The 24,222-nt window shown below is 46.1% G+C and overlaps 1 protein-coding gene across 8 annotated transcripts in view; it reads left to right on the forward strand.

The window, feature by feature from the left end:
• Positions 1-24,222, forward strand: part of UBR5 (ubiquitin protein ligase E3 component n-recognin 5) — a 1,080,924-nt gene that overhangs the window by 224,514 nt on the left and 832,188 nt on the right. The gene's annotated exons all lie outside the window — the stretch shown is intronic.

A 24,222-nucleotide genomic window follows, 5' to 3' on the forward strand; every position in this document is an offset into this window, starting at 1 on the left:
CTCAGTCCATCAGTAGATGATGACTCCACTCCACAAAATAGTTCCTCATGATGGACCTATAAGGACACTGTACAGACACAGGTGTCTCGGTGTCACAGCATACAGGTTCTGGACTGTTTGTTCTGCAGGAACTTCTATACCAGCTTTTTGGACTTAAAGAGTTAATCTATTTCAAGACAAAAAGTGGAATCCTTGAAGAAAAAAAAAATAAAAGATGGTTCTGAGTCCATTTTCTCTGTGATTCTACCCTCCATCTTTTCCCTGTAAAGTTCTGGGGCTGTGCATGTATGTGGAGCAGCTATACATTTCTCTTTATTTTATCTCTTGTTGAAACTTATTTGGAACTGAAAACGTGTGGCTTCAGTGTATTACTACTTCTGACATTGAGCTTGCAAAGTTCTGTCCCACACTTATCTGGATTGCTTTTTTACATCCCACAGGTCTGAACTGGTCTAATAAGGATGAAATAGAAGGAAAAATATATTATCCCTGGACAAGCAAGCAGCATATTCTCTACATGTGGGTGACATCACCGACGGAGCCCCTAGCGGACGTTTTCGCAAGCAGACTTGCTTGAAGATCTTTCAGCTTGCAATTGGCTCGCGCATGCCCCTCCCGCCCAGTCTAGGGCATGCGTCTCCTCAGCGTGTCCTCAGTTCTCTGTTTTCCACGGAGCCAGAAGCACTGCTCCCTTGCTTCACGCATTATTGTTGTCCCTCTTGCACTGCGGCTTGTTTAGTTAGTTTAATTTGAGTCGCTGTGCTCGCGTCTGGTTTTTTTTTTTTTTTTCTTTCTTTTTGTTTCTTCAGTTAATAATCTTTTTGACTGAGTTCCCGGTCTTACTCTAGCCGCCTGGCCTCGCGGGGCCGCGGCCATATTTTTCCTTATGCCCCGGCCTCGTTCCGGGTTTAAAAACTGTACTAAGTGCAACCGGGTTATCTCCATCACTGACCCTCATCGTTGGTGTGTGGAGTGCCTGGGTGCAGAGCACCGCGCTGAGTCGTTCCTCCGTTGTGCGACTTTGCAACCGCGGGCTCTTCGTAGGAGGGTGGCCAAGATTCTCCAACTCTTTGGCCCCATGGATCCTGCGGGACAGGCCTCGAGCTCGGCCTCGGCGCCCTCGTTGAGTGCTTCGGCCTCGAAGTTCCCGTCGGTCTTGAATTCTCCGGCCTCGGCCCCTCCTGTTACTCCGGCCTCGGATAAGTCTCCTCTTTCCTCCTCAGGTGTGCCGGCGAAGAAGCCTACCTCCGAGTCTCATGTCGGTGCCGCCTAGTCTGCATCTTCGAGACATCACTCTAAGCGTGCCTCCTCATGTAGGGAATACTCTTCCTCGAGGTCGCCCCCGAAGGAGCGCACTGCTGCACCTAAGACCCAACCATCCTTGGTCTCGGTGCCTATGTTCGAGGACATGCTTAAGGCTATTCTTACCACGCAGCTTTCCTTGGTGGTGAGCCAACTGGTTCTGACTTCGACGCCTCTGTCTCGGTCTTGATCCAGCCTTGGTCTGACCAGCCTGAGCATCCCCTAGTTTCTCGAGGCTCTGTCCGCAAGATTCGCCGGGTTCTCTCGAGCGATTCTTCATCCCCCGAGTCACCTATAACTTTTCGGGGATCCAGGCCAAAGGGCCGTTTTCTCCCCGCTACTTTGTCGAGGTTTGCTCCTCCTAAAAAGCCCCGGTCTTCTCTGCCCACGAAACCTGCTAGACACACGCTTGTCCTCGAGTTGGACTCTGAGTTGTGTTCTCCATCGAGGCAGCTACCAGCCTCTAAGGGGTCTTCTTCGAAACCGATAGAGGACTTTTCCTTTTCCCAATCTTCCCTGAGGCGTCGCCAGCTAATTCCTCGGACCTCAGGGTCTTTCCTGGCCCACCTAGTGCGGGTTCGTTCCTCGACGCCCCCCAGACACTTTAGTAGAGCCTCTTCAGTCTCCCATTTGCGGGACTCTGAGGCCCCGGCTTACTACTCGAGGGAAATTTCTCCCTCTTTCTTGGCTGCCCCCAAATCTCGCTCGGGGTCTCCTCAGGAGGATGAGTCTTCTTGTCGAAACTCCTCCTTTACTCGTTTCATCTCTGAGATGGATAGGGCCTTCAAACTGGACCTCCAGTCTGAGTCCCATTATACCCAGGAATATCTGGAGGAGATGGATGTTGATAGTCCGCCCCACGAGGTGTTGCGCTTGCCATTGCACCAGGTTCTCCGGCAAACCTTTCTCTGGAACCTGGAGACCCCCTATGCTGTCACGACCATTCCCTCCAAGTAGGAGTCCCGTTATCGGACGATTCCGGTTAAGGGGTTTGAAAGTTTTCAGCTTTCTCATCAGTCCTTGGTGGTTGAGTGTTCCTTGAAGAAGTCCAACCCCTCTAAGGTTTACGATGGACAAGTTTGGTCGCTGTCTTTACCAAAACTCAATGATCGAGAATCGTGTCCTTAACTATAACTTTATCTTCATATCCTACCTCCGGTTCTATGTGGATGCCCTCCGCTCGTTCCGGGAGGACGTACCGGATTCTCAGCGTCAAGAGTTTCGTCTCCTTGAGGAGACCCTCTCCCAGATCCGCATCTATATGTTTCAGGCGGCCTACGATGCCTTCGGGTTGTCCTCAAGGGTCATGGCCTTTGTGGTTGCCATGCGTTGCTTCGCTTGGCTCCGCATTTTAGATATGGATCCGAATCTACAGGATCGTCTTGCCAATCTCCCGTGTGTGGGTCACGAGCTCTTCGATGATTCCATCGAAGCAGCCACCAAGCGCCTCTAGGACCATGAACGGTCCTTCGCCTCTTTGGTGAAACTTAAACCGAAGGCCCCTCCGGCTTGGCAATACAAAATTCCTCTCTGGAGGTACCCGCAGAAATCTACGCCTTCTCTTGGCCTCCTTCGAAATGGCTGCAGCAGCAGCAACATCAAACTAAGACCTAGCCGCCGGCTCCGGCGAAACCTGGACCGTCCTTTTGACAATTCCGGTCCGAGCCTTCGGGCTCCCTTCCTCCTGGAGCCTTCCTCCCTCCCCATCGGGGGTCGTCCCCCTATGCCCAGTGGGAAAGTCTTACCACCGACAGTTGGGTGCTTTCTATCATCCGGAACAGGTACTCCCTTCACTTCAGTCACGTACCTCCGGTCCTACCTCCAAGAGAGTTTCCTTCTGCTCAGTCTCAGCTGCCTCTCCTTTTGCAGGAAGCTCAAGCCCTTCTTCACCTTCGGGCGGTCAAGGAGGTTCCCCCGGACCAGTGGAACACCAGATTTTATTCCCAGTACTTTCTGAAGACGGGGGATCTGCATCCGATCCTGGACCTCCGTGCTCTGAACAAGTTTCTGGTCAGGGGATGGTTCCGAATGCTCATTCTTCCTACTTTGTACCCCCTCTTGGACGAGGGGGACTGGCTGTGCTCTCTGGACCTCAAAGAGGCGTATACGCACATTCCGATACACCCGGCCTCTCACGGTATCTGAGATTCCGAGTGGGGGATCTCCATTTCCAGTATCGTGTTCTTCCCTTCAGCCTGGCGGCCTCTCATGAAATGTCTAGTTGTGGTAGCTGCGGCCCTGCATCTCCGCAGCCTGCAGGTGTTTCCCTACCTCGACGACTGGTTGATCATAATGTCCTCTCGCCACGAAGTTCTGCGAGCGACAAATCAAACCATCTTGCTCCTTCAGAGCCTCGGCTTCGAAGTGAACTTCCCCAAGTCTCAGCTCTGTCTGTCCCAGTCTCTGGAATTTATCGGAGCGGTCCTGGACACGGCTTGTCTCCGCTCCTTTCTGCCTCGGCCTCGACGGGAGGCCCTAGTTCGATTATGCCGGAGGGTCACCCATCTGCCCTCGGTCCCGGCTCGGCTCATGATGGTCCTCCTCGGTCACATGGCCTCCACGGTTCACGTGACTCCTTTTGCCAGACTTCATCTCCGTATTCCTCAATGGACTCTGGCATCCCAATGGAACCAGGATCGGGACCCTGTCTCTCGACTCATTGTTGTGACTCCTTTGTTGAGGCAGTCTCTCCGTTGGTGGATGCTCTCTTCCAATTTTTCCAGAGGTTTTCTGTTTCATGCTCCTCCTTCGCAAAAGGTCCTCACGACGGACTCATCGGCCTACGCTTGGGGGGCTCATCTGGATGGTCATCACACTCAGGGTCTTTGGTCCAGTGCTGACCGCTTTTGTAACATCAATCTGCTGGAGCTTCGAGTGATCTTCCTCGCCCTAAAAGCCTTTTGTCACCTGCTTCGGGGATGGTCTGCACAGACAACTAAGTCGCCATGTATTATATCAACAAACAGGGGGGTACGGGGTCCTGATCACTATGCCAGGAGGCGATGCAGCTCTGGGATTGGGCCATCCGCCGTAACATATTCCTTCAAGCGGACTACAATCAGGGCCAGCACAATTGTCTGGCGGACAAGTTGAGTCCTCTTCTGCAGCCTCACTAGTGGTCCATCCATTCCTTGACTCTGCATCAAGTATTTGCTCGCTGGGAGACTCTGGACGTCGACCTGTTCGCATCCCCCCCCCAATCACAAGTTGCCTCGCTTCTGCTCCAGGGTTTACACCCAGCTCAGACTTGAGGCGGATGCTTTTCTGCTGGATTGGACAAACCTGTTTCTGTATGCGTTCCCTCCATTCCCTCTGATTCTGAAGACTCTCGTCAGGCTCAAGTCCACGTGTGCCACCATGATTCTGATAGCCCCTTGGTGGCCCCGTCAGCCGTGGTTCTCCCTTCTGTCGCAACTCAGTTCCAGGGAGCCTCTTCTTCCTGTTTTTCCTTCTCTGCTTACGCAGAGTCGACGTTCTCTTCATCCCAACCTTCAGTCTCTGCACTTAACGGCTTGGCTCCTTGAGACTTAATGCCCTCGTTCCAGTTCTTTCAGCCTGTGCTGGACGTCCTGGAGGCATCTCGGAAGGAGTCCGTGCGCCAATGTTACCATCAGAAGTGGACCCGCTTTTCTTCCTGGTGTGCTACTCGACAGCAGGAGTCACTGTCTGCCTCCTTATCTGCTCTCCTGGATTATCTGTTACACTTTGTCTGGTGCTGGACTCAAATCCTCTTCAGTTTGGGTCCACTTTAGTGCAATTGCTGCTTTTCATCAGCCGATTGACGGGAAGCCTATCTTTGTTCATCCTGTGGTTTCCCGATTCATGAAAGGCTTTTTCCACGTTCATCCGCCCCTTAAACCTCCTTCGGTGGTTTGGGATCTTAACGTGGTCCTTACTCGCTTGATGAAACCCTCATTTGAGCTGCTAGCATGGGCTCACTTGAAGTTTCTTACTTGGAAGGTTGTGTTTCTTATTGCTCTCACTTCTGCCCGTCGGGTCAGTGAGCTTCAAGCCTTGGTTGCGGACCCACCTTTCACTGTCTTCCATCATGATAAGGTGGTTCTCCGTACCCATCTTAAGTTCTTGCCTCAGGTTGTTTCTGAGTTTCACATCAACCAATCCATTGTTCTTCTTGTGTTTTTTCCGAAGCCCCATTCTCACCCTAGAGAAGTGGCTCTGCATTCTCTTGATTGTAAGCGTGCGCTGGCCTTCTACTTGAAGCGCACTGCTCCGCATCGTTCTGTTCCCCATCTGTTTCTCTCTTTCGACCCTAATCATTTGGGTTGCTATGTTTCTAAGCGGACCATTTCTAACTGGTTGGCCGCTTGTATCTCCTTATGTTACGCTCAGGCTGGTCTCTCCCTGCCGGGTCAAGTCACAGGCTACAAGGTCAGAGGGATGGTGGCGTCAGTTGCTTTCCTCCGCTCGACTCCAGTTGAGGAAATCTGTAAGGCTGCCACTTGGTCCTCGGTTCATACATTTATCTCGCACTACTGTTGGATACTTTCTCCAGGCGTGATGGCCATTTTGGCCAGTCTGTTTTGCAAAATCTGTTCTCCTAAATTGCCATCTCTCCCTCTATCCCATTCTGGTTTGCTTGGATATCTCCCACATGTAGAGAATATGCTGCCTGCTTGTCCTGGGATAAAGCACAGTTACTTACCGTAACAGGTGTTATCCAAGGATAGCAGGCAGATATTCTCGCAACCCACCCACCTCCCCGTGGTTGGCTTCTTTGCTAGCTATCTGAACTGAGGACATGCTGAGGAGACGCATGCCCTAGACCGGGTGGGAGGGTCACACGTGCATGCGCGGGCCAATCGCAAGCTTGAAGATCTTCAAGTAAGTCTGCTTGCAAAAACGTCCGCTAGGGGGCTCCGTCGGTGACGTCACCCACATGTAGAGAATATCTGCCTGCTATCCCTGGATAACACCTGTTACGGTAAGTAACTGTGCTTTATCTGCTAATTTTCCTTCCTTTAGTCCTACCAGACCAGTCCAGAAATCCTCTCTGCTATAGGTTGCCTTCATGAGGCATCTAGGTTTCCTATTGTACATATGTTATTCATTAGGATTATCACTTGGTTTCTCTTTATTGATACTAGGCTGGCTGTGTTAGGATGTCTCTTTGTGTGGGTACTATGTTGCTTGTATTTTGTGCTCTTGAGTTATAACCTGCTAGAAATGATTCTTCTGCTTCTGTTATTCTGTATTGCCTTTATGTCTTGTTTTTCCACAGCTATGTACTACATGCACCTTATGTCCTTCTGGGTCTCCTTCAGATGCCAAGATTGGGCTTAAGGGGCCAAAAGTTGGTTTCACAGCCAGCCAAAGACCTTTGGAATAACAAAGGATTTTGCCTCTTACATGGCTGCTTTGGACAAAAGGCTGATTGGTATGCAGTGATGGTGGTGTCCTCGCTCAGTGGGTACTTACATGCCAATTTGCACCCTGTACTGTTGGATTGGATCCTCTATATTGTTCCTAGTGGCCTCATTCTTAGTTGCATGGGCTCATTGCATTTTGTTGCTTTCAGTAGTAATTGGCAACTGGCATTCAGGATCCTCAAGGTCGATTGTTTCTAGCATCATCTTGTTGACCTTGGTACTCTTTGGCTGGTACCAGACTTCATCCCTTGTACCTTGCTGTACTGTATGCCTGGAACAAACTGCCTGACTTGACACATCAGACTCCGTCTCTGGTTTTATTCAAATCTAGACTCAAAGCCCACTTCTTTGAAGATTCTTTCTATTCCAGACTACAAGCCACCTTCTAAGCACTAATATCTGTCTTATCATTCCCTCTGTAATTCCCCCAACTGATCACATTGTATTGATGCACGACCTTGTCCAGTTTGTCTGTCTTGACTAGATTTTAAGCTCTATTGAATAGGGACTGTCTCTTCTGTGTTTAATGTACAGCACTGCATATGTGTAGTAGCGCTACAGAACTGATTATTAGTAGTAGTAGTAGTACAGTCGACTCCACCTAAGTGCACATCGGTTAAGCACACACTTCGTTTATCCGCAGCCTACTACCATGGTCCCGTGGTTTTTTTTTTTTTTTTTTTAACATTAAAGTCAATGGACTTAAACTCTGGATAATTGCAAATCGGATAAGCATACAATCCGCTTATGCACACTGAGATCCCACCTCTATTCGTTCACATTACATTCACTCCGGTTAAAAGCAATCATGTTCTCACATTGACGATACACGTGTTTCGGATCAGCAGTCTAGGCCTGGCCAGGTGTTTGAACTGTCGAAACTGTACCATGGCGTCTCGTGGAGAACAACATTTGTCTTTGGCTGAACGTGTCAACATGCTGTACAAAAGTCATTGTGTTTGGCTGAACGTGTCGATGTCTTAAAGAGACTTGACAAAAGGGAGAGTCAGGTCGCCATTGCAAAACATTACAGCATTCATCCTAGCCGGATTTCTCAGATTTCACAAAAAAAAAGCAAGCCATATTGAAAGACTGGCAAAACAGCAGCAATCCTATCAGGAAACGGAAAAGAAATAGGAAGGCTGGAGATGTTGAACAGGTATTTGCTGAAGCTAGAATTCATCAACTGTCAATCAATGGCCCTCTGCTGATGGAGAAAGCAGCACAGCTATCCAAAGAACTGGGCGTAGAAGACTTCAAAGCAACAAACGGATGGCTGGAGAGGTGAAAGGTTCGTAACGGCATAAAATTTAAGAAACAGCATAGTGAAAAACAAGACGCTGATGAGTTTGGTGCAGAAAGATGGGTCATGGATACACAGCCTGAATTGTGCAATCTGCATGCAGAAAACAATAACTGATTATTTCAGTAGAATGTTGGTTTAAAAAAAGATTTACAGTGTACTGTATTGCATTAGACGGAACAGTGCTGTTTCTAAAACTGAACCCTGTAGAATTGTTTTACGTGTATTTTATGCTAAATAAAAGTTTTATTGGATTTGACTACATCGTACTGTGATTTTTCATGACTAAAAAGTGGTACTCTGATTAAGCGCACACTCCGTTTAAGCACACATGATGGTCCGGAGGCCTTGCACTTAAGCAGAATCGACTGTAGTAGTACTATATTACATACCATAATGTACTTGTATACCGCAACTACCTCTCAATTCTGTGCGGTTAAAATAAAATAGTGTTACTGTACATTCACAGTGAGTTATAATCCATGATTTAAAAAACTTATCAACCAAATGTTTTTTTAGCAATTTTCTAAATGCTAAATACGTGTTAGAGCTTAATATTAAATTACCAAAATGTTTGTGCCATACACCTACCTGATATGATTGAATTCTGTTAAAAAATCATTTGTAAACACACATCCCCTTATAGAAGGAAAAGCAAATAATCATGAGTCCCGTGTAGTGCTAGTGTCCAGCTCTATGGAGTTTTCTGTAGTATTCTCTTTTTACCAGTCTCTCTTGGGTGAGGACCTATCTGCTCTGGATCCCCCCTTATTTGCATGGGCTTCTAGGCACTTATTTGTCATTGGTGACATGTCAGGACTGCTCTTCATGAGCAGCAGTATGGCTCTTGGTTGCTGTCTGTGCAGGACTGTATAATCTACTTTGCCTTCATTGGTAAGGGTCTGTTTGATAGATACTGCACTCAGGGTCAGCATCTTGCCTGCACTGTGAGCCTTTAGGAAGCAAGTCTATCCTGTTCTTTAAGTCAATTGACACATAAAGGCCTAGATACACTAAAGATAGTGACTCAATCGCTGTTGACTGATTCTCTGGCCAATTTTCAAACAGCGATTGATTCACTATCAAGTTTGCATGCAAATGATTCGCCTGCAAACCCACCGACTCAATCGCTCACTGAGCGATTGAGACATGAGCAGAGCCCTGACAGCCTCCTGTCATTGCTGTCAGGGCTTTTGCTTTTTTTAATGGAAAGATGTTCTGCGTGACTTAAATGCCCATTAAAAAAAGCCTTCATTGCGTGCCCCCCTGAGCCACTGTTCCCCCGCCCGCCCAAAAAAACCAGCAGGAGGGATGCCCCAAAGGTGCCCACCCGCTCACCGAAAAAAATGGCAGGAGGGATGCCCACTCCCTCCTGTCCGCAAATACCTCCTCCCCAGAGAAAAATGGCAGGAGGGATGCTCACTCCTTCCTGCTCGCAAATACCTCCCCTTGCCCCTAAAAAAAAAAATGGCAGGAGGGATGCCCACTCCCTCCTGCCTGCAAATAACTCCTCCCCCCTCCCTCCCAAAGAAAAGGGCACCAGAGGCCTCCACCCACACCCCTTTACCTCTAACATGGGAGCAGGAGGTACTGAAAACACCTCTTGCTTTGGCTTCTCCATGACGACACTGGGCCTTATGCCTCTCCTCGTGCATCACATGGCTGCCCTGTTGTTGTGTTTGTGAGAGGAAGGCAAGTGGTGGACGAATAACAACGAATAGTTTGGGAGCAGCGCATCAGAGGCAGAGGGAAGCCGGACGGAACCTGCTCCTCGGATTCTTGCCCTCGTTTGATTCTCTCTATCATTTTCAACTGTGAATTGATAGCCAGAATGTCTCCCCCTTAGGAATCATCACGGTTTTGGTCGAAATGTATTAAACAGTTTCTAAAGATTACCAAGACAAGAAGATTCTTTGATGTCTGGGTGCAAGTGAGTTTGACGTTGCTGTGTAAGAACAGAGCTGTCCTTCGAACTGGGCTCCGTCATGTTCTTTTGGATTGATTAGTTTTTCCACGTATCATAAGAACATAAGAGCATAAGATTTGCCGCTCCTGGGTTAGACCAGTGGTCCATCATGCCCAGCAGTCTGCTCACACGGCGGCCCTTAGGTCAAAGACACTGTCCTATTTGAGTCTACCATAGGACTATCAGGGACACCTGAAGAATACTATCTTGTCAAAACACGGACCGTGTTGGATCCTATGCTTTCAGCGAACGAGGTCCTTAAGGTTTTTATGTGGATGATTTTACTTTTATGTAGATTGTTCGTGTTGACTTTTGGAACTTTTAAATTTTCAATAAAGTTCATTTCAGGAACATCGCCACTCCATAGTGTGTTTTGGTTTCTCTTGGATTTTCTTCTCTGTGGATCTCCCAGGGTCAATTTCTGTGTTTTGGTAACACAGTTACCGACAGGTCTACAGCAGTTGGATTTTAGGATCGTAAATCCCGATGCAAAATAGCCAACAAATGTAAGTGAATCTATCACTTGACTATTTTGCATGGGGTATTACTAAATTTGCATAGCGGATCGAAAAATGGGCGATCGAGGGGAAAAACACACGGTGGGCTGTTTTGTGAATCGGGTCGGTTAGCAGTGATCATCAGGTTTAGCGACGATCGCTGCCTTTAGTGAAATTAGGGCCTAAGTGGCTTTCAATGGCATTTTCTGCCTTGCACAGCCTTGCCTTTGAAATTAGTGTATGGCCTTACTATGTTGCCTTCATGGGCAGTGTCTGACTGGCTCTGTCTGGGCCATGATGACGATGTCAGGGATGCACTTTCTGGTAAGTCGTTGTGTGGTCTGCCATTGCATGGTCTAGTCTGTGCTGCATTGCCTTCAAGGACATTATCTTGCCTGCACTATGTGGACTCTTCCAGGCATGTTCTTCATAGCTTTCAGTAGCAGGTCTTGCCGAAGCTCCATGACTTTCAGCATTGGGGGCAATAGCTTGCTTCTTGGCACCATGTGGCCTTCAGTGGCAAGAGCTACCCTGATGTAATTTGCCTGCTATGGCAAGGGCTTGACTACACTGCTTTGCCTTCAGTGTTACAAGTTTCCTATATTGCTTGGCCTGTTGTGGCAAGGGGTGTGTGAGACTGCATGGCTTATCAGAGTGAAGGCTTGCTGCACTACACTGTCTATTATGGCAACAGCTTGCCTGATCTAATTTTTACCACTGTGAATTCTGTTCTATTCATTGCACATTTATACCACATTTTACCATAGAATTAGGTCCTACTTTAACAGAAACACACATTAGCTAAATTACAAAACAGCATAATAAAAGATAGAACTAGATCAGGACAAAGATCTGCCAAAATCAAATGGTTTTAGGATGCATCAAAACAGAATATAAGAATCAGTAATTCTAATTTTAGTCAGGAGAGCATTCCAAATAGCTGCAGCTTCATAAGAAAAAGACTTTAAAATATTTTCTTGACCATCATAAACATTAAATCTTAGCTGTCAAATTCTGGACAATTCTTCAAGCTTTTCCATGTCCTTCCTTAGACCCCCCCCTGATGGTGTGGATAATATATCCTATGAGGATTTGGGTATTATCTCCAAAGAGGCAAATCAGCAATATCACTTTCAAAATGTTAAAAAGAACATGCGCGAATCTTGCAACACACCACTGTACGTAATATGTAAACTGCTTTCATTGTAACCACAGAAAGAAAGGCTATATGTTAATAATAATAATAATAATAATTTATTTTTCATATACCACCATACCGAAAAGGTTCTAAGCGGTTCACAACAAAAAAGGTAATACTTACAATGCAAGTAATATAACATCCAGATAAAAACATGCCATGCAGATAAAATACATCAAGTTAAGAATATGTTAAAAAATTAAGACAGAATGCATTAAGATATCAACCTATCGAATAGTTGTGTCTTTAGCAATTTTCTAAAATTGAAATAAGAAGTAGCCTCTAACATAATTTTTCCCAGCCAAGTATTCAATTCAGCAGCCTGAAATGAGAAAGTTCTCTCAAGGAACTTCTTGTAATGACAAGATTTTATGGAGGGATATGTAAACAAATGTATTCTGCGTGTACTCTTATTAAAATGACTCAAAGAAAAGTGAGGAACAAGATAGCCTGGCGACATACCAAAAACTGCTTTATAACAAATGCATGAGAACTTGAACAAGACTCTGGAATCCATAGGCAACCAGTGGAGTTTTTGATAAAAAGGAGTAATGTGCTCCCATTTTTTTAAGCCGAAAATGAGGCGAATAGCAGTATTCTGAACCACTCTCAATTTTTTGAGTAATTTCTTATAAGCCTCAAAATATACGATATTACACAAACGAAAAGAAGCTTCGTTGAAATACTTCTTAATGGTGCGAAGCTTCCAGAGCACCGAGATACATTTCTTAAACAATAAATCAGTATGTTTTTCCAAGGTAAGATGTTTATCCAATGTTACTCCCAGTATTTTTATGGATTGTTCAATGTTATAGTCCAGACCATTCACATGTATCATTGTTTCTTTGATCTTCTCGTTGGGAATTGCTAGAAAGAATTGTTTTTTCTGTATTTAGTTTCAATTTAAAAGCAGTCATCCAGAGCTCAATCTGATTTAAAATGGTTACTAGAGAATTTATAAATTCTAGTGACAGACAGGTTAGCTGGATGCCTATAGTAATGTCACCTGCATAAATGTAGAATTTAAGCTTTAAACTTTGCAACAAATTTCCCAAAGAAACAAGATAAATGTAAGACAAAGTAGGGGATAAAGGGGAACCCTGCGGAACCCCACAAGAATTTTCCCAGCAATAGGACAATGTCATCCTTGAATACCTGGTACGATCTTTTACCCAGGAATCCACAAAACCAATTCAGGACATTTCCCAAAATTCAAAATGAAACTTCTCTGGCGCGGCCCAAATTTAGAACACCTACCCACCCTCATCTCACTGCCCTCTGGCTCCACATTGCACCTTGAATTCTCAAGCAAAGTTCTAGGCATCATTATCAACTCTTCTCTCTCTTTAAACGACCATCTTAACTCCTTGGTGAAGTCATGCTTTTTTAGCCTCCACATGCTGAGGAAAGTGAGGTCCTGCTTCCACCAACAACATTTTGCCGTCCTTGTACAATCTATCATCCTCTCCAGACTAGACTACTGTAACTCCATCTATTTAAGTCTAACCAAAAAAAGTCTTCAAAGACTTAAGCGGATTCAGAACACTGCGGCCAAGCTGATCTTTCTAAAAAGAAAATACGATCATGTTTCCCCACTCCTGTCCAAACTTCACTGGCTTCCAGTAATTTCCAGGGTTCACTTTAAATGCACCTGCCTAGCTTTTAAGATCCTACACGGCATCCTCCCTCCTCTAATTCTACTATCTTGGAACTCCCTGACTCCTGATTCCACCAGATCCGCCCAAAAACTAAAACTATCCTTCCCCACACCAAAAGGTATCGTCTACTGGGGAAAACTAGGGAAATCTTTCCTCTTCAGAATAACCTTACTGTCCCACTACAGAATCTGGGCTCCTTCCAACTATTCTGAAAGCACCTGAAAACTAGGCTATTTACAAAAATGTAATGCTCTCTTCCCCCTATACCCAACCTCCAAACCTATTTTGCTGTTCCTTCCTAACATTAAGCTCTTGTAAACCGCGCCGAGCTCCATAATTATGGAGAGGATGTGGTATATAATCGTAAAGTTTAGTTTAGGTATGATCAACCAGATTGAAAACACTGCTCAAATCCAGCTGTATAATCAAAGCATTTATACCTTGACTGAATAGAGTGTAAATAATTTAACAGAGAGGCCATAATTGTTTTGGTGCTAAAACCTGACCGAAAACCAGCTTGGTTATCATGCAGAATGCTAAACTTATCCAAATAAGTAACCAATTCAGTGCTTATCACCCCCTCCAATAGCTTAATAGCCAGAGGAATACTAGCAATGGGTCTGAAATTAGATGATTCTTTAATATTTTTTCTAATTGGTGTAATCACAATTTGACCCTGTTCCTCTGGAAACTTCCCTGTTAAATCTTACACCCTTTCCGTTCCCCTTTATCCTAGGACAAGCAGGCAGCATATTCTCACATGTGGGTGACGTCATCCATGGACAGTATGAAAAGTGATTAGGCAGTATATAAAAATAAAATTATTATTACTGCTTGCACTGCACCGCCTGATGTAGGCTCACGGTACTACTACTATTACTATTTATTATTTCTATAGTGCTGAAAGGCGTACGCAGCGCTGTACATTTTAACATACAATAGACAGTCCCTTCTCAGAACAGCTTACAATCTAATTTAGACAGAACATTTCAGCGTTGGGGAGAGAGTTGAAGGCAGTTTCAAAAAAGTGGGCCTTTAGCTTGGATTTGAACACTGCCAGGGATGGAGCAAGATGTATTGATTCAGGCAGCCTGTTCCAGGCATACGGTGTTGTAAGAAAGAAGGGATGGAGTCTAGAGTTGGTAGTGGAAGAGAAGGGTACTGATAAGAAGGGCTTGCCCGATGAACGGAGATCACAGGGAGGAGCATAGGAGGAGATAAGTGAAGAGAGATATCTGGAGGGCTTCAGAGCAAATGCACTTGTAAGTCAGCAAGAGGAGTTTAAACTGTATTCAGAAATGGACAGGGAGCCAATGAAGTGACTTGAGGAGAGGGGCAACGTGAGAATAGCGGCTCCCGCAGAATATGAGTTGTGCAGCAGAATTTTGAATAGATTGAAGAGGCGAGAGACGGGTGAGTGAGAGGCCCGAGAGAAGTACGTTGCAGTAGTCTAAGAGCGAGGTGAGTATTTAGAGATTATTTCTAAGTAGATTGAAACTGCTTTTGTTGTACCAAAGAAAGGCAGTATATCCAAAAATGTAATCAACATGTACATAAACAAGTATTTCCGGTACACATTGGAAACTGTACTTCAGTAACTAGAGGATAAAAATTCCCTCTCCAGGATAGTTTTCCTTGCCCCCCGATGGCAGGAGCTCAGCTCTCGCTTCTTCTAGGTTCTGGCATCCTATTTGAAATCCTTTTTAAATTTGTTCCTTTGTGCAACTGTTGATGCTTTCTCAGCTTTATTTCAGAATGATTTATGTTTAAATTTGTTTTATTATCAGCGACAAGCAATCAACATAAAATACAAGCCAAACATAGTGCAATACAAAGCGATTAAGCCCCCCCTTTCCCTCCCTCCCCCCCCTTCCCACCCCCCCAAAGAGGGAACAGCCACTATCATACATGCCTGAGTGTAGTCACTCCAATAATCGAGCTTTCGCTACAGGAGACAAAGTAGAACAAAAAGGTCTCCAACAACGTAGAAATAATTCCCCTTTTTTGGAATGCATATCAAGAACATCCTGTCTCTCATAACCAGCCCAATAAATCATCTGAGTCCGCCACTGTGAGACAGTAGGCGTTTGCGGTGACAGCCAGCATTGTAAAATGGTCTTTATGCCCACCAGAATAGTCCTTTGAACAAATGCATGTATTCCTGGCCTAACTGGGTCCAGTGAAAATTTCAAGGTAAAGAGAAAAGTCGACGTCTGTGTCCAGGAGCAGTTCCACATGGACTATATGAGGAGCCCTATGCGCCGCCAGAAAGCTTGAATACCCGGGCATAGCCAAAACATGTGTCCAAGAGTAGCTCTGGCAGCCGCACATCTAGGGCATCTCGTTGAAGTACTGATATGTGCTTGGTATGCTCTTGTGGGTGCCATGTAAGCGCGAACCAAAAATTTGTAGTACCGTTCCCTTTCAGTTGCTGCCACTAGGATGTTTGATCCCAATTTAAAGCTCCTCTTTAACGTGGATTCAGTGATTGTGGTTTGTAAGTCTGTGGACCAAGATTCTGCCAAGGTTCTGTAGTCAAGGTCCCCAGCCAGCCCCTGCAGATAATGATGGTATACACTGAGTGGAGTGGGGTCTTGTGATGTCAGACAGAGGGCCTCAGATATTGTTTCATGAACAGTGTCCGTTAATGCCAATCTGGGCAGTGACTTCACGTAGTATAGCAGTTGCCCGTAACTCAGCCAATCGCTAGCAGTACAGATATGAGTGTCTAACAATTTCTGAAACGGGTATAAGGTACCATCTGCGTTCAATACTTGAGACAGATAAAACACCCCTCCCCGGGCCCACCTAGATGGGGCCCTTAAGCCAATTCCAGGAGCAAAGGCGGCGTTGCCATGTATTGGTAAATAAGGTGTCACATCCGGCCTAATGTGTAATTGTTTGCACAATTTCTTCCAAGTTTTCCTCAACGGAACCATTAATATGTCCCCATAATGCTGTGCACGTACAGGTAATGTGGATACGTGCAGTAGATAACTACAATGAAAGGGGGTAAATGCTAGGCACTCGACCTCAGCCACTGAAAAATGGGAAGACCCACAGAGCCAATCGTTTATATGTCTAAGTTGGCAAGCCATATTCATTCTCCCCAGATGTAGTAGTCCAAGACCCCCCTGGGATACAGGTAGGAAAAGTGTACGGAGGGGTATACGCGAGCGCCTGCCACCCCACAGATATCCATTTAATGATTTATGGAGGACACCAAGGTGGCGGTGTTGTAATAGCAAGGGTAAAGTCTGTAACAAATACAACCATTGGGGGATAATCATCATATTGTACAAGGCTATTCGTCCCAATAGCGATAAAGGGTAAGAGCGCCAGGCTCGAAGTCTCTGTCCCGTTTGTTGGAGTCGGGGGAGAACATTGAGCGTATATAATTGAGTTAGGTCTTGCGGGATCCAAATCCCCAGATAACGTAAGGATTTCGATGCCCATTCTAATTGAAAGGGCCCCTGCCAGGACGTTCGGACTTCTTGTAAAGGCATGACTAAGGATTTCTGTTTGTTTAAGATTAAACCCGAGAATATATGGAACTCGTCCAATAATTCAAGAGCTCTAGGGAGGGATTGTTGGGGGCAAGCCAGGGTTAACAAAATGTCATCAGCAAATGCTAAAACCCGTAATTGAGATGTTCCCTCCTGCAATCCGACCAATATGTCGTCTCTTTGGATTGTTCTTAGGAGAGGTTCTAGGTATAGTATGAATAATAATGGCGACAATGGGCAACCCTGGCGTGCCCCCCTGCCCACCTCAAAAACCGGTGTGAAGGTTCCGTTCACCAATATGGATGCGGTGGGGGATGTGTACAAAGCTCTCAATGCAGCCAAAAAATGTCCTCCTATACCTACATATTCAAGAACTGAAAACAAATAGGGCCAGAGGACCTGATCGAATGCCTTGGCCGCATCCAGGCTCACCAAAATGCCCCCAACGCTCGATTCCTGCGCCCTGGCCATCGCCAAAAGTGTGCGTCGTACGTTGAGGACAGAGTGGCGACCCTGAACAAAGCCCACCTGTGCCGTAGATATGACGTGTGATAGAAGCGGAGTCAGTCGATTTGCCAACAACCGGGATAGAATTTTTATGTCCACATTGAGCAGAGATATAGGTCTATAGGAGTCGACTTTCTCCCTGGGTTTGTTCGGTTTAGGGATCAATGTAATGGTGGCCGAGTTAGCGTATGCCGGAAAGGCTCCATTCTCTGATACCTCCTCGGAATAAGACATCAATGTCTCACAGAGCTGGGGTGACATCATCTTATAAAATTCCGCCGAGAACCCGTCGGGGCCCGGGGCTGTGCAAGAACGCAAGGTCTTAATGGCTTTCTGTATCTCCTGGCCCTGTAGTGGTCTATTCAGAATTTCTCGTTGGTATTCCGTAAAACTAGGTAGGCCAGCATCGGTTAAATAATCAAGCACATCAGGGCCTGAGTATGGTCTGGGCTTTGCGTAGAATGTTGATAAATGTTGATAGAATGCGTCCGCTATGTCTCTGGGTGCAGTGTGGTAGGTAGAGGGACCATGTCTAACCTTTGGAATATATCTAGAGTCTTGCCAATTTTTCGTTAATGAAGCAAGCATTCGGCCCGGTTTGTTTCCGTGCCTATGGAATTTATATTTGCGGTAAATAATAGAACGTTTAGTACGGTCATGTATTACTGTGTTAAGTTCTATTTGGGCTACATGAAGTTCTTCCTTCAAAGCTGTAGTTGGTGTACATAGAAAGTCTGCTTTTAAGGCCGAGCATTTTTTTTCTAAACTGATAATACTAGCCGCTATCCGTTTGTTTCTTGCCGCAACGTAAGCAATGATGTCCCCCCTGAGAACCGATTTAGCGGTTTCCCAAAGAAGACACGGTTCCACACGATGTGGTGCATTATTCGTTAAAAAATCCTCCCAACGTGCTCCGAGGTAGGCCCCAAAGTCCGGGTCATCATGTAAATATGCCGGGAATCTCCATCGGCGGGCTCCCAGAGGTGGCTGTCCCCAACCCAAGTCTATCCAAATGGGACAGTGGTCTGACACCTCCATTGGGCCTATAGTAGTTTCAGAGACTCGAACAAACCAAGATTCTGAAACTAGTACATAGTCAATACGGGAGAATGTTCCGTGTGCTCGAGATTGATGTGTGTAGTCTCGCTCTGTTGGGTGGAGCAGTCTCCATGGGTCTACCAGTCCTAATGATTGGCATAGAAAAGGGATACCCCTGCTTACGTTTGGCACCAGCGGTGGTTGGGAACTGGAACGGTCCAATGAAGTGTCCAGCACTTGGTTAAGGTCTCCAGCTATTATCAAAGGCAATGAGGAGTCCTGTAGGCCCAAGGATACTAATTTATCAAAGAATATTTGAGAGTATGTGTTTGGCCCATATACAATCAGCAGCCGGAAGTCTGTGCCCTGCATAGATATCTTTACAAATAAATATCTACCCTCAGGATCTTCTGCTAGTAACGATACCGTGCAGTGTAATCCTTTACGTATTAGCAGACAAATCCCGGCTCTTTTCCCCGAGGATGAAGCCGAATAGACCGAGCCCACCCAGCCTCTTTGTAATTTTTGGTGTTCTTCCCGGGTCAATTTAGTCTCCTGGAGGCATGCCAAATCGGCCCTATGGTGTTTCATCTGTCTCAAGAGCTTCGTACGCTTAATTGGTGATGAAATCCCTGATACATTCCAGGACAAAATACGGAGAGAGTGATCACCCAGGGTCAAAGCACCAACAGCTTGAACTGTCCCGCTGCAAGTACTCAACACCCAGGCGCCCAGCCTCACCTAGGTGGACATTAATGTCTCTGTAGCATCCAGTAATCAGGCAAAAATATATAAACAACATCCCCAATAACAATTCAAATGGCTGTTCCCCACACTTCTTATCCCACCCCCCCATTCCCCCAGAAAACCCAAAAACCATATCCCCGAAGGAATATGCAGGAGGTCCTAAGATGGCGCCTCACGAGACCCCACCCCTACCCCCGCCAACATCGAAACAACAATGCCCCTATCATGGCAAACATTTAACATTTCTTATAATATGCAACGTTACGCTTGCAGGATCCTCCGTCTGTTGTAGAAAATCAATGCCTCTTCGTCTGTTCCTATGTCGGTTCAGAGGTTGGTTGAACTGTCTTGTTTATGTAGTCTGCGGCTGCCAAGGCCTCGGTGAACACGTGCCAGGAGCCCTCATGATGGATCTTCAAGACCGCTGGGTAGATAAATTGAAAGCGAAGCTTGTTTTCCTCTAGCTTGGAACACAGTGGGTAAAAAGCTTTTCTGCGTTCGGTGAGCGCTGCTGAATAATCTTGGCTTATTCGAATTGCAGACCCTCTAAACTTCACAGTATCGCGTTTAGCTCTGTACTGTCGCAGGATCTCCAGCTTGTGTCTATAGTTGAGGATTTTTACGATCACCACCCTGGACCTGGAATCCTTGGGCGAGCGGGGGCCAAGGCGATGTGCTCTTTCCAGGCACAGTGGACCCAGGGATTCAGTGTCAGGAAATTCCAGCTCCAGCCAGCCCTCCAGCTCAGCAGTTAGTTGATTGTCAGGTATATTTTCGGGCACACCCATGAAGCGCAAGTTCCCTCGGCGAGAACGGTTCTCTAGATCATCTATTTTAGCAGCTTGTAAGTGAACCGTTTCTTGCAGGGCCGAGAGATCCAATTCGTGGGAGTTTAGGGTGTCTTCTGCCGCCGATACCCGGTGCTCTAATTCAGACGTTCGGGCTGTCGTGTCTGACATAAGTTGCTCGAGTCTTGTCATTTGTGCAGTTATGGCTTCCATCTGGGGGCCCAGCACTTGCGCCACCGCCGCCTTCAATTCTGACAAGGCCCCAGCCGAAAATTCAGTAACCGCCGTTCCGGGTGCGGCCGCCATCTTGCCCGCCCCGGGGCTCGCACGCTCCTTGTTTTTTCGCGCTGGTTTTAAGCGTGCCGCCTCCTGGGAGCGCGTCAGATACCGTTCCATGCGGTTCGGCTCCCGTTGCTAGGCAGTCTTTGTCGCGTGCGGTCCGAATATTGGCGGTGAGTGCGGGGGTAGCGGTGGGGACTCGGAGCTGAGCAGGGACGCGTCCTTACTCGCTCATGGCGTCAGGTCCTCTGTCAGAATGATTTATTACATTCTGTACATGGAAACGGTTTCTTTCCCATGTGACTTTAGGCTTGCCTTGCAATCGCTGGGTTTTACCTCAGTTCTTCATTTTCCATGGAGCGAAGAAGTGTCTTCTGGACTTTGTCCGGTTAGTGTGTCTTTGACCCGCTCTTAGTAGTAGTATTTTCTGGCTGATATCCATCAGTTTTTCTTTCCTGTTTGTTTCTTTGCTTAAAAAAAGCTTTATTATTTTTGTTTCTCTCACTTGGGTGCTTGCCCTTGTGAGGGCTTTTTCGTTGCTGCTGTGAGTTATTTTTTGACATTTTTTTTGCAATCTGTGTTTTTTCCATGTTGAAACCATTGACAGGGTTTAAAAAGTGCTGTCAGTGCCAGTGGCCTGACCATCGTGTGGAAACTCCTGCCTGCGCTGTTCCACCTTGCAGAAGCATTCACTTAAAGCCCACTGCATGCAGCAGGAAAAACTCTTCTGTTTGGCTATGGACACTGGTAAACATGTGGAGCCTGTGGTACTGGCGGTATCAGCATCGGCATTGGATGATATCCTGGCATCGGGGAAGCTGGCTTAGAAGCCATCCTCTTCCCAGGCAACGTCGCAGGCCTCATCAACACCGAGTCCCTTGATGCAGGCTAAGAAGCGATGTCACAACTCTCCATCGCCACAAGTGTTGTCTCCACCGTCGCTGAGATCACCTACCCCTAGACACTGTGCTGCACCGATGGTACAGGCTCTTGAGCCAAGGGTACCAGTGCAACCCTTCAAGGAGCAACTTAATGAGCTCTTTAAGAGGGAGCTCGGTAACATGTTCAAGTTACATGGAACACTGCTGTCAACATCGACTCCCTTGTTACCGGCCCAGCCTCATCATAGCACCTCAAGGCCACAGGGTACCGACTCAAGATCCTTATCGAGAGGTCAGTCTACTTTGCACTGGTCCACCAGTAGACATTGATGCTCACAGTCGAAGTATCTATCTTTAGCTTTGCAGCGATGCTCTACATCGAAGCATCATCATTCTGCCTTGAGGCATCAACGTTCCCCTTCGAGACATCAACGTTCTTCATCGAGATCTGGCTCTAGACATCATTGATCAACATCACATTGCTCCCAAGTTTACAGGTGTAAGAGAGCTTCTTTGCCCTCTTATTCATCATCATTGGATCGGTACCAAGGACATTGAGGAACATTGTCTTGAACTCACCACTCTCCTCCTCATTCTCCTTCATATAGAGAATCACCTGGAGTGGCTGTGGCAGACTCTGAGCTTTCACGTCACTATTCTGACTCTTGAGTGTGAACCCACCCTCTTTACACCAGAATCATACAGTATACCATCAGATCCGTCACCTCCTCCCCCAAGACAGAGGTCTCCCCCTGAAGATCTGTCTTTCACGAAATACATCAGACAATTGGGGAATGCCCTGGAAGCTGACATTGAGCCCAGGGAGAAACTGTTGGATAACTTAGATTATGATGACCCACCTAAGCAGCTTCTCAGGTTGCCCTTACATAATCTACTCAAGTAGGCCCTATTTCATATTTGGGAAAATCCCCTTTCGGTCACAGCTGCCCCAAGGAAAATTGACTCCCTTTATAGAATAATTTCCTGTCTGGGATTTGATAAACCTTGCTGTTTCGTGGAGTCAACTCTTAAAAAGTCATCTAGTACCAGAGTTTATGCGTTCACACCACCAGGGCATGAGGGTTGTACAATGAATAAATTTGGACGCCACCTCTATTAAAATTCAATGTTGGCTAGTAGAGTGTTAAACTATAACTTGTATGTATCCTTTTAGTTTAAACATCTAGTCAAAAAGTTAGCTAATTTTGAGCAGTATCTCCCCCCCAGAACATCTGGAAGAGTTCTAACAGATGACTCACAGCCTTCTTCAAACTAGAAAGTATATGGCCTGGATGGCATTTGATGCATTGAGAAGTCATCAAAAGCATCAACCATATCCGTAGCTATGAGACGTCTGGCTTGGCTGAGAGTTTCAGACATGGAGATTAATTTGCAAGATCATTATAGCCAACATTCCATGTCTCGGAGAGGAGCTTTTTGGAGATAGGGTAGAGGCGGCTACCCAGAAGCTCATGCAACATGAGCAAAACTGGAGCTCTTTGAACAGGGCAAAGAACAAATCCCAAACATCTAAGTCAGCTCCAAGGCCTGCTGCCTACCCTTATAAGAGGAGATATCCTGCAACATCCTCTTCCTTTAAATCATCTCCACAGAAGAGGCAAAAACAGGAACGCCCTCCAAAATCTCAGTCGTTTTCCTCTCAGAAGCCAGCACAGTCTTTTTTATGTGCCTTTAGAGAGCATGGCTGTTTTACTGCCTACCAAGTCTCTTCCCCAGCCTATCGGAGGTCATTTACAGCATTATCATTGACATTGGGCTCTTATTACAACGGACGTATGGGTCCAAAAAGTCATCACAGAGAGTTACTCACTTCATTTCGAATTGATACCTCCAAATTACCCTCCAAGAGAGTCCTTTTTCACATCTCAACAGATGTCCCTTCTTCTTCAGGAAATCAAAGCTTTGCTTCAACTAAATGCCATTGAGGTAGTTCCTCCATCTCAGAAAAATCAGGGGTTCTACTCCAGGTATTTTCTAATTCCAAAGAAGATGGGAGATCTTCGTCCAATTCTCGCCCTTCACAACTTGAACAAATATCTAGTAAAAGAAAAGTTTTGCATACTTTCCCTAGGGACTCTATACCCTCTTCTAGAATGAAACAAATGGCTATACTTTATACCTCAAAGAGGCCTACATATTCATATCTATACACACGGCTCATAGGAAGTTTCTGCGGTTCCGTGTAGCTCAACCACATGTTCAGTACAAAGTTCTGCTGTTTGGCCTGTCATCTTCTCTAAGAGTATTCACCAAGTGCCTAGTGGTCATAGCAGCAATTCTGAGTACTTACGGATTCCAAGTATTCCCATATCTGGTCGATTGGCTAATAAAAGCTACTTCACTTCAAGAAGTACTTTCAGAAATACAGTTGATAATAAAATTTCTTCAACAGCTGTGGTTTGAAGTCTGTTTTCCAAAGTCTCAACTTCATCCCTCTCAAACTCTACAATTCATAGGAGCCCTTCTCGATACTATACAGCTATGGGCTTTCCTTCCACAACAAAGACAAGATATGTTAATCCACCTTTGCAAGCAGGTTTCTCTTCTAAAAACCATTTCAGCCAAGCAGATGATGTGACTCTTGGGGCACACGGCATTCACAGTCCACGTTACCCTCTAGCAAGACTTCACCTCCGACCAGTTCAGTGGACCCTAATCTCTCAATGGTCTCAAGCTCTCGATCCCTTCTCTCAATAGATTACAGTCACCTCATCTCTTTATCAGTCTCTTCAATGGTGGATGAATCTGACCAATCTTTCCAGAGGTCTACTATTTCACATTCCTCTGCATCAGAAGGTGCTAACCACAGATGCATCTATGTATGCTTGGGGAGCTCACCTGGACGGTCTTTGCACACCAGGTCATTGGTCTGTTCAAGAACAAACATTCCACATCAACTTGTTGGAACTCAGAGCAATTCGTTATGCTCTTCAAATCTTTCAGAGAAGCCTGTCCAACCAAGTCCTCCTGGCTCACACAATCAAGTAGCGATGTATTACATCAACAAGCAGAGGGGGAACGGGCTCTCTCCCTGTGTCCAGAAGCAGAGTATATTTGGAACTGGGCAATTGCTTGCAACATATTTCTCAAAGCTATGTTCGTGCAAGGATCTCGGAACACCCAGCTGACAAACTCAGCAGATTT

Source organism: Geotrypetes seraphini, chromosome 2 (assembly GCF_902459505.1).
Source record: "Geotrypetes seraphini chromosome 2, aGeoSer1.1, whole genome shotgun sequence".
Lineage (NCBI taxonomy): Eukaryota > Metazoa > Chordata > Amphibia > Gymnophiona > Dermophiidae > Geotrypetes > Geotrypetes seraphini.